This window comes from Chlorocebus sabaeus, chromosome 9, assembly GCF_047675955.1.
Source record: "Chlorocebus sabaeus isolate Y175 chromosome 9, mChlSab1.0.hap1, whole genome shotgun sequence".
In the NCBI taxonomy this organism is placed as follows: Eukaryota; Metazoa; Chordata; class Mammalia; order Primates; family Cercopithecidae; genus Chlorocebus; species Chlorocebus sabaeus.
The window spans coordinates 36,926,057-36,939,089 of record NC_132912.1 but is presented as its reverse complement, the minus strand read 5'-3'; the positions used below and the strand labels follow the sequence as shown (position 1 = coordinate 36,939,089).

General features: G+C 40.9%; 1 protein-coding gene across 28 annotated transcripts in view; it reads right to left on the bottom strand.

Annotated features, from left to right (window-relative positions):
• The window catches only part of ZNF438 (zinc finger protein 438), a 177,765-nt gene extending 168,535 nt beyond the window's left edge, over positions 1 to 9,230 (bottom strand). For 17 of the 28 annotated variants that reach the window (XM_073018873.1, XM_073018896.1, XM_073018885.1 and 14 more), the window contains exons 1-2: positions 8,674 to 9,230; positions 289 to 346 (exon numbers count right to left, since the gene is read on the bottom strand). The gene's annotated coding sequence lies outside the window, so the exon portion shown is untranslated. The remainder of the gene's footprint in view (positions 1 to 288; positions 347 to 8,673) is intronic. The other 11 variants (XM_073018872.1, XM_073018877.1, XM_073018901.1 and 8 more) reach the window with 4 other exon arrangements.
• Between the last annotated feature and the right edge of the window lie 3,803 nt (positions 9,231 to 13,033).

The window sequence follows — 13,033 nt, the reverse complement described above, 5'->3', positions numbered from 1 at the left end:
TTGCTTGCCTTGTTCTGTAAAATATATGCAATATAATCATTAATCCTTCATAATGTTGATAAGAATAATTTCCAAGTAACTTTCAAAAAGTAATCACTTCTAGATATATCTCTAATAACAGCAAAAACAACACACTTCTAGATCTGTAATTGGCATCTATCAAGACTAATTTTGGCAGGCACATAATACAACACACTCCCACAAGAGAAAAAAAAATAGACATAAAAGCAACACAGCTTTCACCATAATTTTTAAAGCATTAATATATTTCCACAAATAATATATTACCTTTTGAACTATATATAAAAATAATCCTTGAGGCAGCCTGGGTTCCAAATATATAATCCTGAAATTGATAGAAAACAAGTGATAGTTGTACATCCAATTTTCTTTTAAGTTTCAGAAGAAAAGAAAAATCAAAAGTATGTTATATTAGTGCCATGGCTAACATTAACATGTTTGACATAAAAAGTACGTATTCTTCAACTTCAAGAAAGGAAAAGATTGTTCTTTGGCTCTAGTCGTAAGCTGGAAACAAGTAACCACAAAACCAGTTTTAACTCTACCCCAATCAATCCTTAAAGTCTACTCAACATTTCCACGTAAGTACTTTGTCAACAAAGTAAGCCAATCAGCAACTGCCCGCTTCAGTACCTTTGCTCCTCAAAGCCCGTCAGTCTCTAAACTCTAACTTTAAAGCTGGCTAATCCTTAAATTTTTGCACTTTTCAAAATCAGCCAATCTCAAACTCTGTGCTTCCTCAAAATCCTATATAAAAACATCTCTGCGTGTTTAAAGGACCATGTTCTGCAAGCATGGTTCTCCCCTACTCAGCAAGTACGGTTTACCAAAACTCAGATAAGTTTCTAGTTAAGTCAAATTAGAATAGGCTTACAAACACTGAATTACCAATGATTCAAGTGGCAACATAAGTATCAAGAGACCTAAAATTAAGTTAGGCAAAGACTTTGTGAATTTATCCAGAAATTGTCAGATTTATTTATTGGAGAATATCTGAAGACACAAAACAGCTCAGTGGAAACAGCCAAACTACATTATGAGTTGGGTGACACTGAATAGGTTATTTAATATCTCAAAACCAGTTTCCTTTTCCATGAAATGAGAGTAATAACTCTATTTCACAGTACTGTCAAGACGATTAAATGGGATAACAATAACTGATAACTTTAAAAGATTGCTAGGTATACAGTTCTAGATTTGCTTTCATCACTAACTTGCTAACACATATGGAAAGTCATTTAATCTAAGTCTGTTTCTTCATTGGTCTAATAGTGAGGATAATACACATCCTATACATTTTATGGACTGTTCGTAACAATCAAAAATGAAAATTAATGTGAAAAGGATTTTGATAGATATAAACCATGAAACTCCGAGATAGCTAATTTAACATATACAACAATAAAGGGAATTCACACTAGGAAACCTATTACAATCCAGGATTATATAAAGTCCAGATTAAATTAATTTTAGTAAGAAATATATTCATAACCAAAAACAAATGTAAAAACACTAGACACACTGGCAACCAAAAAAATTCAAGGCTACTATTATTAGATTCAAGAATTATTTCCCATTCAGTAAAAGAACCAAATTAGCTCAGCTATCCAACAGACTAAAAGCAGTACAACACAATCCTTTGTCCAAGTCAGGCATTTGCCACTTAAATCTACCACCTCCATTTCTAAAGTATTTAAAAAAAAAAAAAAAAAAAGGAACGGAAGGAAGAAGGGAGGAAGGGAGGGAGGGAAGGGAAAAAAGATATTAGAGGATTTCTCAACATCAGGAGTACTGACATTTTGAACTGGATAATTTTCTGTTGTTGAGAAGTTGTCTTATACATTGTAGGACATTCAGTGACATGCTATAATGGCCTCAATCCACTAGATGCTAGGAGTAATGCCCCTACACACAAATGTGACAACCAAAAATGTTTTCTAGACATTGCCAAATGTCCCCAGAGTGTGTTGGAAAGTAAAAAATCATTCTGAGCTCAGATTCATCACAGTATCATCTTCCAGTATTTATTTCACACTGATTGGTGGCTTGCAATGCAAATTGAAATTAACAGCTTTGTAATTTAAGAACCAAATAAGCAAATACTCCCTGTAGAATGGTAACAACTTGAAGAATAATAGCTACGTAGTTATGGTTAAATTATTCCTTTCATCAACATACTGGTTTTGCTTAACATTCCCTAAGAATTTTCTTCTGGGTGTTTTGGGGTTAAAACTTGGTTAACCTGTCACTAAAGCTTAGTCTCCACCTAGACTTACTAATTATTAGCCATTAGTGTTATGTGTTAAAATCAAACGTAAAGATTTTCTTTTCTTTTTTTTTTATTTTTGATGGAGTCTCGCTCTGTCGCCCAGGCTGGAGTGCAGTGGCTGGATCTCGGCTCACTGCAAGCTCCGCCTCCCGGGTTTAAGCCATTCTCCTGCCTCAGCCTCCCAAGTAGCTGGGACTACAGGCGCCCGCCACCTCGCCCAGCTAGTTTTTTTTCTTCTGTATTTTTTAGTAGAGACGGGGTTTCACCGTGTTAGCCAGGATAGTCTCAATCTCCTGACCTCATGATTCGCAAGCAACCAAATGTGACATGAAGCAAAACTAAGTGCTACTTATATAAATTATTTAAATATATTCAAACATTTACAGTGTAAAGTACACAAACAAGCATCCAGCTACTACTGCAAATATATACGAGTTGAAGATAATAATGTAAAAAAAAAAAAAGTGACTGCAAGTAGAATTTTGACGAAAACAAAAAATGGGAAAAGGAGTCCCTATTTAATACATGGTGCTGGGAAAACTGGCTAGCCATATGTGCAAAGCTGAAACTGGATCCCTTCCTTACACCTTATACCAAAATTAATTCAAGATGGATTAAAGACTTAAATGTTAGACCTAAAACCATAAAAACCCTAGAAGAAAACCTAGACAATACCATTCAGGACACAGGCATGGGCAAGGACTTCATGACTAAAACAACAAAAGCAATGGCAACAAAAGCCAAAATTGACAAATGGGATCTAATTAAACTAAAGAGCTTCTGCACAGCAAAAGAAACTACCATCAGAGTGAACAGGCAACCTACAGAATGGGAGAAAGTTTTTACAATCTACCTATCTGACAAAGGGCTAATATCCAGAATCTACAAAGAACTTAAACAAATTTACAAGAAAAAATCAAACAACCCCATCAAAAAGTGCGCAAAGGATATGAACAGACATTTCTCAAAAGAAGACATTTATGCAGCCAACAGACACATGAAAAAATGCTCATCATCACTGGCCATCAGAGAAATACAAATCAAAACCACAATGAGATACCATCTCGCACAAGTTAGAATGGCGATCATTAAAAAGTCAAGAAACAACTGGTGCTGGGGAGGATGTGGAGAAACAGGAACACTTTTACACTGTTGGTGGGACTGTAAACTAGTTCAACCATTGTGGGATAACAGTGTGGCGATTCCTCAAGGATCTAGAACCAGAAATACCATTTGACCCAGCCATCCCATTACTAGGTATATACTCAAAGGATTATAAATCATGCTGCTCTAAAGACACATGCACATGTATGTTTATTGTGGCACTATTCACAATAGCAAAGACTTGGAACCAACCCAAATGTCCATCAATGAGAGAGTGGATTAAGAAAATGTGGCACATATACACCATGGAATACTATGCAGCCATAAAAAAGGATGAGTTCATGTCCTTTGTAGGGACATAGATGAAGCTAGAAAACATCATTCTGAGCAAACTATTGCAAGGACAGAAAACCAAACATCGCATGTTCTCACTCATAGGTGGGAACTGAACAATGAGAACACTTGGACACAGGAAGGGGAACATCACACACCGCGGCCCATGGTGGGGTAGGGGGAGGGCGAAGGGACAGCATTAGGAGATATACCTAATGTAAATGACGAGTTAATGGGTACATTTCACCAACATGGCACATGTATACATACGTAACAAACCTGCATGTTGTGCACATGTACTCTAGAACTTAAAGTATAATTTAAAAAATAAATTTAATTCAAAAAATTATTTAAATACTCAGTATGTACTATCACTGGGCTAGACACACTGTTTTCAACAACAAACAATCTTCATATATATAAAATTACTCATAAAAGTTTAAAATTTGTTTGTGCAAATGTAAATTTTAAAAGGAATCTGACTTACTATCTAGGATGTTATATTTCACATGGTCAGTGTTAGAAACAGAGGCTCCTGTTGTTTTCAGGTAGAACTTACCATCATTCGCCTCTGCTGGGAGCTACCTGACACAATTAAATAACCATCAACCTGCCCTCACTAAGCCTGAACTTAAAAGTTAATATCGCCTGAGCATCAGTAGGCTATTGACTATGCAATTTTACTTTATACCATATATGGGTATCTGATGTTCCTGGGAAACTAACTGCAAATGTAGTATAAATAAAGACTAACCATTTCAACTCCATTAAATGTAGGGAAGCTACAAGAGCAGATTTAAAATGTTGTGAACTGCAAAATCAGACGGCACCCCTCTACATTTATGTTAGTAGAGGGCTCCTGTTTAGGAGTAATCATAGATTGGGTTATTTAGATACTTTCCCAATGAAAGCTTAAAACAAAATATAATTTTATATACTTTAAAAAATTCTGAAATTAACCATAAAATCTATAGCAGTGCAATTTTATACAATCCTTAAATGGTTTAAATTTGAAATACTCATGTTAGGAAGTAACAAAATTGTGACAACTGTTGAGGTTATGGTATGCCATGAAAGATCTACAAGAACAAGACACATCTTTTTTTGTTTGTATTGTTTTAGTCTCCATGTTCTACAATGTTCCAGCTATACAAGATGTAATCTGCAATTCCACCTATGACATACATCACCAGATCCCCTTTCTATGACAAAAAAAAAAAAAAAAAAAAAAATACATGTCAATGTTAGAGATGGTCAGCAGAGAAATTCAAACTTATTCCAATATGTGGAACTTTGGCATAATACACTTAAACTGGTGGAAACCTGCCTGAATACCTCACCCAGCCCCTCCATCACCCTCTATTATGCAAGCTGCAACATTTCAAGCCAACTCCCTTATTTCTCTGGTGAGCCCTGTCAACACTGAGGTAACAGAACTGAAAAAACTCACCACTTCACAAGGATAGTCAAATATCAGAATTTATTTCATTTGGTAAAAATTCTATCATTGCCAAATAAAACTAATATAAATACAGTAAAATATGCATGATTTTGAGTAATTCTTTTGTTGAAAAGGACTCTTGGGGAGCCTCAACTTCATCCTGCAACAGCTTAGGCATTCTTCTGCCTCTTTGCCCTTTTCATGCCCCATCTCACAAGTCATGGAAGCTGAGGAGGGGAGGGTGCAAAAAACCAGAATGAACTAATCAGCATGTATTTATGGATTTAGTCTACTCTAATCTTATTCCCACAGGTTTTTCCTCATACTCTGCTCCTCTAGGTAAAGAACTATGTTTTATTCATCTCTGAACTTCCAACACCTAACCAAATGCCCAGCATATAAAGTCATCCCTAACATCTACTGCACAGCAGGCACTGGATTAGGGACTAGAGATAGAGAAGTTAAAGAGATAGACCTTGCCCCTATGGAACCTACAGTGGCAGAATGGGCAGGGGAATACCAGACACTGGCTGCATGAACCCAGTCAGGTACATAATGAAAGACCAGTTAGCACAGTCCCACTGCCTATAATCTTTCTCCTACAGCCAACCAAAGCTTAGATGAAATATAAAAGCAGGCTTTCTCTTCAGAAAAATAAATGGGTATCTGCAACCCTGACCTTCCCCTGAGTTCCAAATTCACAGGCATGCATACTCAACATGTCCGCTCGGAGGTGGTTACAGGGATTCAATGCATGGACTCCAAAGCCACACTGCTTAGGTTTGAATCCGAGCTACATCACTCACAATCTGGGTGACTTCAGACAAGTCACTTATAACCTCTTTTTGCCTTTATTTTCTCGTGTGTAAAATGGGGACAATAATGGTTGCTTGCACATATAATTCTTATGATGATTAAATGAATTAATATAGGTAAAAGTAGTTAAAACCCTGCCTGGGACTCAGTTTACACTTACATAGTACTTACTATTTTCACTAGCACTGTTGTTATGACTACGTCTAACAGGCATTTAGAACTTGTGCAAAACTAAATTTGTAATTTTCCTCAGTAAACAGCACCACTATACTTCTAGTTGTTCCAGGCTAACCCTAAGAAATCATCACTTCTCCCTTTTCCTCAAATTCCACATCAGCTCATCCTGTCAGCTCTACCTTCAAAACGCATCATCAGTTCTACCGCTGACCATCATCTTCACAACTACCTACCCCAGCCCAAACCACCATCATCTCACCGGCAGGGCACAGCAGCTTTCCCCCATTTTCACTCCACCCCACCCACTCTAATCTACAGTTAATTCTCCATATAATAAAACTTAAATCAGACACCAGTCCCTTGATGCAAACCTTCCAGTGGTTTTCCACCACAGTTAAAATAACACCTTTACTTCACCACAGCCTACAAGGGACCCCACAGCCTGCCTGGCCCTTGACCATCATTGGCCACCACTTTCCCCCTTCCCTGCTGTACTCTAAACACTCTTGCTGTGTCTGGACCACCTCAGAGCATTGTGCTGTGCTGTTCCTGCTGTGAGGCCGAAACTACAGTCACCTGGAGCCTGGACTCTGATGTCAGACCACCCACATTCAGATAGTCTCTACAGCGTTTTAGCTGTGCAACCTTTGGCAAATTTGACACCTTTCTGTGTGTCAGTTGCCTCATCTATGAAATGGAGATATTAGGTTATACCATGAGACTTGTAAAACTCTAATTTAGTGTTCACAATAGTGCCTTACATATGGTAAGCTCTACTTTTTTTAAGTGTTCATTGCTATTATTATTCCTCTCTGAAACCTTCTTACCTCAGGCTTTTTCCCTCACACTTCAATTGATTCAAGTGTCCCCTGCCTTTGAATGGCTCTTCCTGACAGATCCTACCAAAAACAACTTTCCCTGTTCCCCCACTGTCCTTCTCTCTTCTTCCTCCCCTTAACTGCACTTAGGACTATCTGAAATTACATTATGCACGTATTGTTCGTTTATTTCCCACAGCAACATGAGCCCTGCTAGGCTGGAGGCTGTCTTCTTTACTACTCTATTTCTAGAGATTTCTGACTCACATCTCATCCAGGGTAGGCGACCAATGCAAATCTCCTAATAACAATAGCACACTTAGAAAGCCTTTCATTTACACACTCGTGATCTCATTTGATCCTGGAAAAACCAACAGCAGATATACCATCGGCTCTCATTTTAGATAAGAAAAACACAGTTCCAAGTTTGGGTGACTTGTCCTTGGACGCGAAGCTAGTTAACGAATAGAACAAAAATTAGAAGCCCTGCTTTCTGATTCAAAGGCTCCTCCCACCTAGATGAAAGGATATCACACTCCTGAAATGAATTTACAGAAATGTGAACTCTCGAGCTCCTGTATAAATACACCCTGAAGTGTGCACAGTATTCTTCCCTTCAAAGTTCCTGACAAATACTAGTCCTGGAGTTTGAGAGGCATTATAGTCTAGAAACAACTAATCGATAATGTACTACCCCTTGACGAAAATATTCAAGCAGTCAGATACGATGACTGGATATTCTCATTCTTTTAATTTTTTACAGCAATCCTTAAAACTCAGTGAGTCTATGTTGTGTATAATGTGCTAGTTCCAGCATACTGAAAGCTTCCTCTGCAAAACCCAGACAACGGGGGCATTGTAATTGTCAAGAGTACCATGCTAATGATACCTGTTATTTCTTGGGATCCTCATTCTATCAAGTTTAGTGACAACAGTTCATATCACCCAACAGGCTCCAGTGTGGTATAGGATCAGATGGATGGAAGGTTGTCGGGGGTAGGCAAAATAGTGAAAAAGTTCCCCGTCTACAAGATTCCTGGTCAAATGGCCAGCGGCTACCACATTCCTCAGAATAACCAAGTGTCTGTGTATAAGCTTTCTCCTAGCAAATTTACACACTTGTGTTATCTCACGTGTTCCTAGTGCTGTGGGAACGACCATTAGGGAGGCCAGAGGCTGCTGTACCTCCATTTTACACAAAAAGAAAACTAAGGCAGCAAGTGGTTATCTTATAAATGTGTCCACGACGACTTGGTCACTTGCGAGATCCCAACGGCCAGGACATAGGATTCCTAGTCTCTAAGAGAAATCCTCCATCCCCGACTTCACGTGTCAAACTCCAGGGCTAAGAGGGAGAAGAGGAATCTAAGTCCCTTTATCACAGAAGAAAAAAAGGCACTCTCCATTTGGACTTTCCGCCCCTTCTAAGGCCTCGCTCCCAGGCTCGGGGACGCTCCCCGCCCCAGGGGAAAAGGTGCTAGCCCTGCCCCACGGGGCGCGGCCTCGCCTCCCGCACCCCAGATCCCTCCCGCCCAGCAGGACGCGCTGCCACTCTGAGCAGGCACCTGTCCCTTCGTCACAATCGGCGGCTACCCAAGGAACTGACGCCCCCACAGCCACCACCACCGCCGGGGCTGCCAGCTGCCAACGGGCCCTGCAAGCCCAAGGAGCTGCAGGAATTCTCGTAAACTTACAGTTTTCCTACAGCGTGCGCGTCACGGCGGGGTGACGTCACGGGCCCAGCGTTCGGGGAGGTCAGGCCAGCCGGCGCCGGCCACTTGGCCCCCAGGCTCCGCCCTCGCCCCGCCCACGGCGCTGCGGCGGGAGACACGCCCCCGACCTCCACGCACCGCCCCGTCGCGGACACCGCGCGCGGGCGCAGAAGGCCTCAGAATCGGCATGCCAGTGGTCTTCGCCAGCCGGGGCGCCTGCGGCGGCCTCTCCTCTACCAAAGCCTTACTCAAAGCCCGAAGCCGGGGTTAGCGAAGGAGGAGGGGCCGACAAAAGGGGACGGAGACCTTCAGAAATACTGTAAACAAGCTGTCGCCCTGAGGGCTGGAGTAGGACGCCTGGGTTGTGAGGTAGTTTTTCCACAGACATTGCCCGCCTTCCTCACGTGTTCGTTAAAAGTTCTCCACGTGTGGAAACAGCCATTTGCTCTCCATCAGGTGCAGGCCGTTCCTCAGCCCTGAGAAGACAGCTCTCCCAGGGGTATTCGCTCCGCCCCGGCTCGACGCGGCTCCCGGTAGATTCCGCCCAGACCCCGCCCATCTCTTGACTCGGCCCCTCCCACACCTGGTTAGGCCCTGCCCCTTAGGTCCCGCCCTTCCGGCTCCGGCTCATGGCTCCCGCGGGCCCCCACCTGCCCCTCCTGCCCTGGCGCCGCCTCCAGCCCAGCCCGTTCCTTGCAGATTTCAGCTTCTGCCTGGCCTGCAGGATTTCCCGTTTCGGCTGGGTGAAGCTACTCACGGGTTGCTGTTCACCTCCATTAAGTTTAACAAACGGTGATCCGGATAAACATGTTCACTTCTTCGCCAGGACAAACTTTCCAGCCCCCCCCACCAGTCATCTCACGATACCTTCCCGTGTCCACGCCCCACTCTCTGCTCCCCACTTTTTTGTTTGAGGCGAGTGTTTCTCTGTCTCCCAGGCTGGAGTGCAGTGGCGCGATCTCGACTCATTGCACCCTCCGCCTCCCGGGTTCAAGCGATTCTCCTGCCTCAGCCTCCTGGGTAGCTGGGATTACAGGCGCGCGTCACCACAGCCGGCTAATTTTTTTTTTTTTTTGAGACGGGGTCTCGCTCTGTTGCCCAGGCTGGAGCGCAGTGGCGCGATCTTGGCTCAGTGCCAGCTCCGCCTCCCGGGTTCACTCCATTCACCTGCCCCAGCCTCCTGAGTAGCTGAGACTACAGGCGCCCGCCACCACACCCGGCTAATTTTTTGTAATTTTAGTAAAGACAGGGTTTCACCGTGTTAGCCAGGATGGTCTCCATTTCTTGACCTCGTGATCCACCCGCCTCGGCCTCCCGAAGTGCTGGGATTACAGGTGTGAGCCACCGCGCCGGGCCTCTTCGCTCTTTTATGCCCTCAGAAACAGAGTTATGGTTAGAGGGGGCTCAATAGACGGAAAAAATGAAGGCTCAAAGAACTGACAACAAAATATTAACATTTGGCTTCTGGAATTCTTACACTCTCATAAGCAGAAAAAACAAATGTTATGGTAAAAAAGTAGCTCACACAAATCTGTCTTGGGGGGAAAAAAAAAAAAGAATGAGAAAAACAGGCTTCGGAATAAATAGACCCAAAGAAGGAAGTATTGAAAATGGCAAGATTCACTTTTGTAAACTTATTTGGAACCACGGCAGATGGCCAGGGCAGGGATTTTGCAAGGCAGCTCCAGTTGTAAGTAAAACCTGAAACAATGGTTTGTTTACACTCTCATTGAAAACGCTGTCGTATTTTTATAGGAAAGAGTGATGACGGGAATATTGGGTTTTAATTCGAGATTTGAGCTGGTTAAAAATAAAAATGTTTATTGTTCCAGAAAAATCTACGTGTTTTTAAATGTTCTGATTTGAAAAAATATTTGTATATTTTATCTGAATATTAAATAGCTTTAATTATCAAATGATGTAAGAGGAATTTGTAAAGGCTGTACATAATTGTAACAATGTTTTTCTGTAGAGCAGAGGTATAGAAAAATTAACGTTTTTTAAAGTTCTGCATATTTTTAAAACAGTGATATTTATGTTTTTCCTTGCAAAACAATTTTAAGAAACCTTTAAATTGTTAATTTCATAGTTTACATGCTTACAAAATGTTTTATATATATCATTTCTAAAAATCGTAATTTTTTTGAGTTTCTAGGTATACCTTATGGGAGTGTTTCACAGGTACATGTCATCTGTTATTTTTTGGAGTGGAAATAGGTAAGAAGCATACACCAAATGTATTAAATGTTTTTCCTATAGAATACTTTTGCCTCTGAAAGATGGCATTGTAGAATATAGTCTTCTCATCGTATTGTTCAATATACTTTCTCTTGAAATCCCAGGTATTAAAAAAAAAAAAAAAAAAAAAAAAACGTTGTTTTGCCAGATGCAGGAAAAAGTAAACGCAGTGAACAGAAGATAGCCAACAGTAAAGGTACCCAAGCAAGGATCACAACCTCAAGGAATGTCAAGTAGAAATTTGTGGGAAAATACACACTCATGTTCAGTCAAGTTTCTATAACAAACTGGAATTTGACCTAGACAGGAAGCGAGAAGCTAGGGCCAAAAGTGTCGTTATTAAAGAGAGGAACTGCTTTCTTTAAGAAAATAAAACCTTGGACCTTGGAGGTTTAGCACTGGAAGGACTGAGGCCCTCCGCTGTGACCCTTGGGCTTTCAGTTTCCCCTTGTGATTCTTTCTCTTTGATATCTGCTGCCTGTAGCAATCTGGCTTCCAGAGCCCTCTATGTCAATACACACATCTCTTCCCTTGGTCCTACTTAGCAAGCTAGGAAAAGCTGAATTAAGACAAAACAGAGTACTTAATATTTGGGGAAAATAAAAGTGAAAGAAATATAATTGCTAATATTTCCTGAATGTTGATTCTGTGCCAAGCACTGCATTATTTCCTTGAATTCTTGCAACTAGATAAGAAATGTTATTATCCCCATTTTAAACACAAGGTAAGTAGGTCAAGTGCCCATGTCACACAGCTGTTGAGTAACACAGTCAAGAGTCCAGACTTCATACTTCAGAACCCACAGCCATAACCACTCATCTGTCTCAAGTTTCATACAACCAGGCACAAATTATGTAAGAAACAGAGGGGATTAGGAAGTCCAAAATATGGACTTAGCTCCAAAATACTGACCACAGTGTATGGGTATCTTCTTCGCTGTTTCCCATCCCATCTTTGCATGACTGCTTCTATTTGATTTTTTAAGGTGGTCATCATGACCCACTAAGTTGATTTTGTGATCCATTAAAGGATCTGAAAAACACTGATCAGAATCCAAAATACAAAATATCAGATCGTATCACATGTAATAAGGGTATTTTTTCCCAAAACACAAATTAGGGGAACGTTCAGCCACATGAGTATATTCTGGGTTGCAACGTTAAATGTATTTCATACTATGGATCTCAATCAACAAAAATTGAAAAACACTCTTAACCACCCCTTGCCTAACTAACATGTATCATTTATCCTTCAGGATCAAGACCAAGGGAAACAAAATCCCATTCTGCAATCCCCTTACATCCGTCTCTAAGCCCCAGGATCTGGTTTGATGTTCTCTTCCCAGGTAATTGACATAAAAATCAGGTCACTCCTGATTAGAGATAGGCCCTTATCTCCAGCTCAAACTCAAGAATACACTAATAACAATAAAATACCATTTATAAAACAGAGTAACACAGGTTAAAAGGGGGCTTATTCTGCCAAAGGAGCAGAGATAGACTTTGCTGGAAGAAGACCTGGGAGAGAAATTGGAGAGCTCTGGAGGGATGTCTGTTTAATAACAGTCTTACAAGTCTGCAGTTACACAGTTCGCACAGTATTTCATATCATTTTATCACCTCCCTTCCACCATCATTTTACTTAGCTAATTCTCCCCAATCCTTTAGGTCTCTACTTTGCAGGAACTGACTCTGAGAAGCCTTCCCTAAGCAGCTTTTGCTCTCTGCATTGCAAATTATTTTAATTGCTTCTGCTAGACTGTAAGCTCTGTGAGAATAGGGGAAATGTGAGTCTTAATCTCGAATCCTCTACATGTAGTACCCCAAATAGGTTATCAGTTAATATGTGTAGATGAATGCATGGTGAATGGATGGATGAACTCAAATTCAAAGACTGGGTAGCTTTCTTACTCAAGATGCTAGTTGCTTTTTACAAAGGGGACACTGTCAATAGGAATAATTCTGATGAGAAAATTCCTTTAGGAGACAAGACATTTTGAATGGCAATGCAGCATAACATAGTAAAGCACTGAACAGGGCCAGCTCTTGTTATTAACTGATTAACTGGGTACTTTAGTGCGAGTCCAGTAACTTCTGCAAGCCTC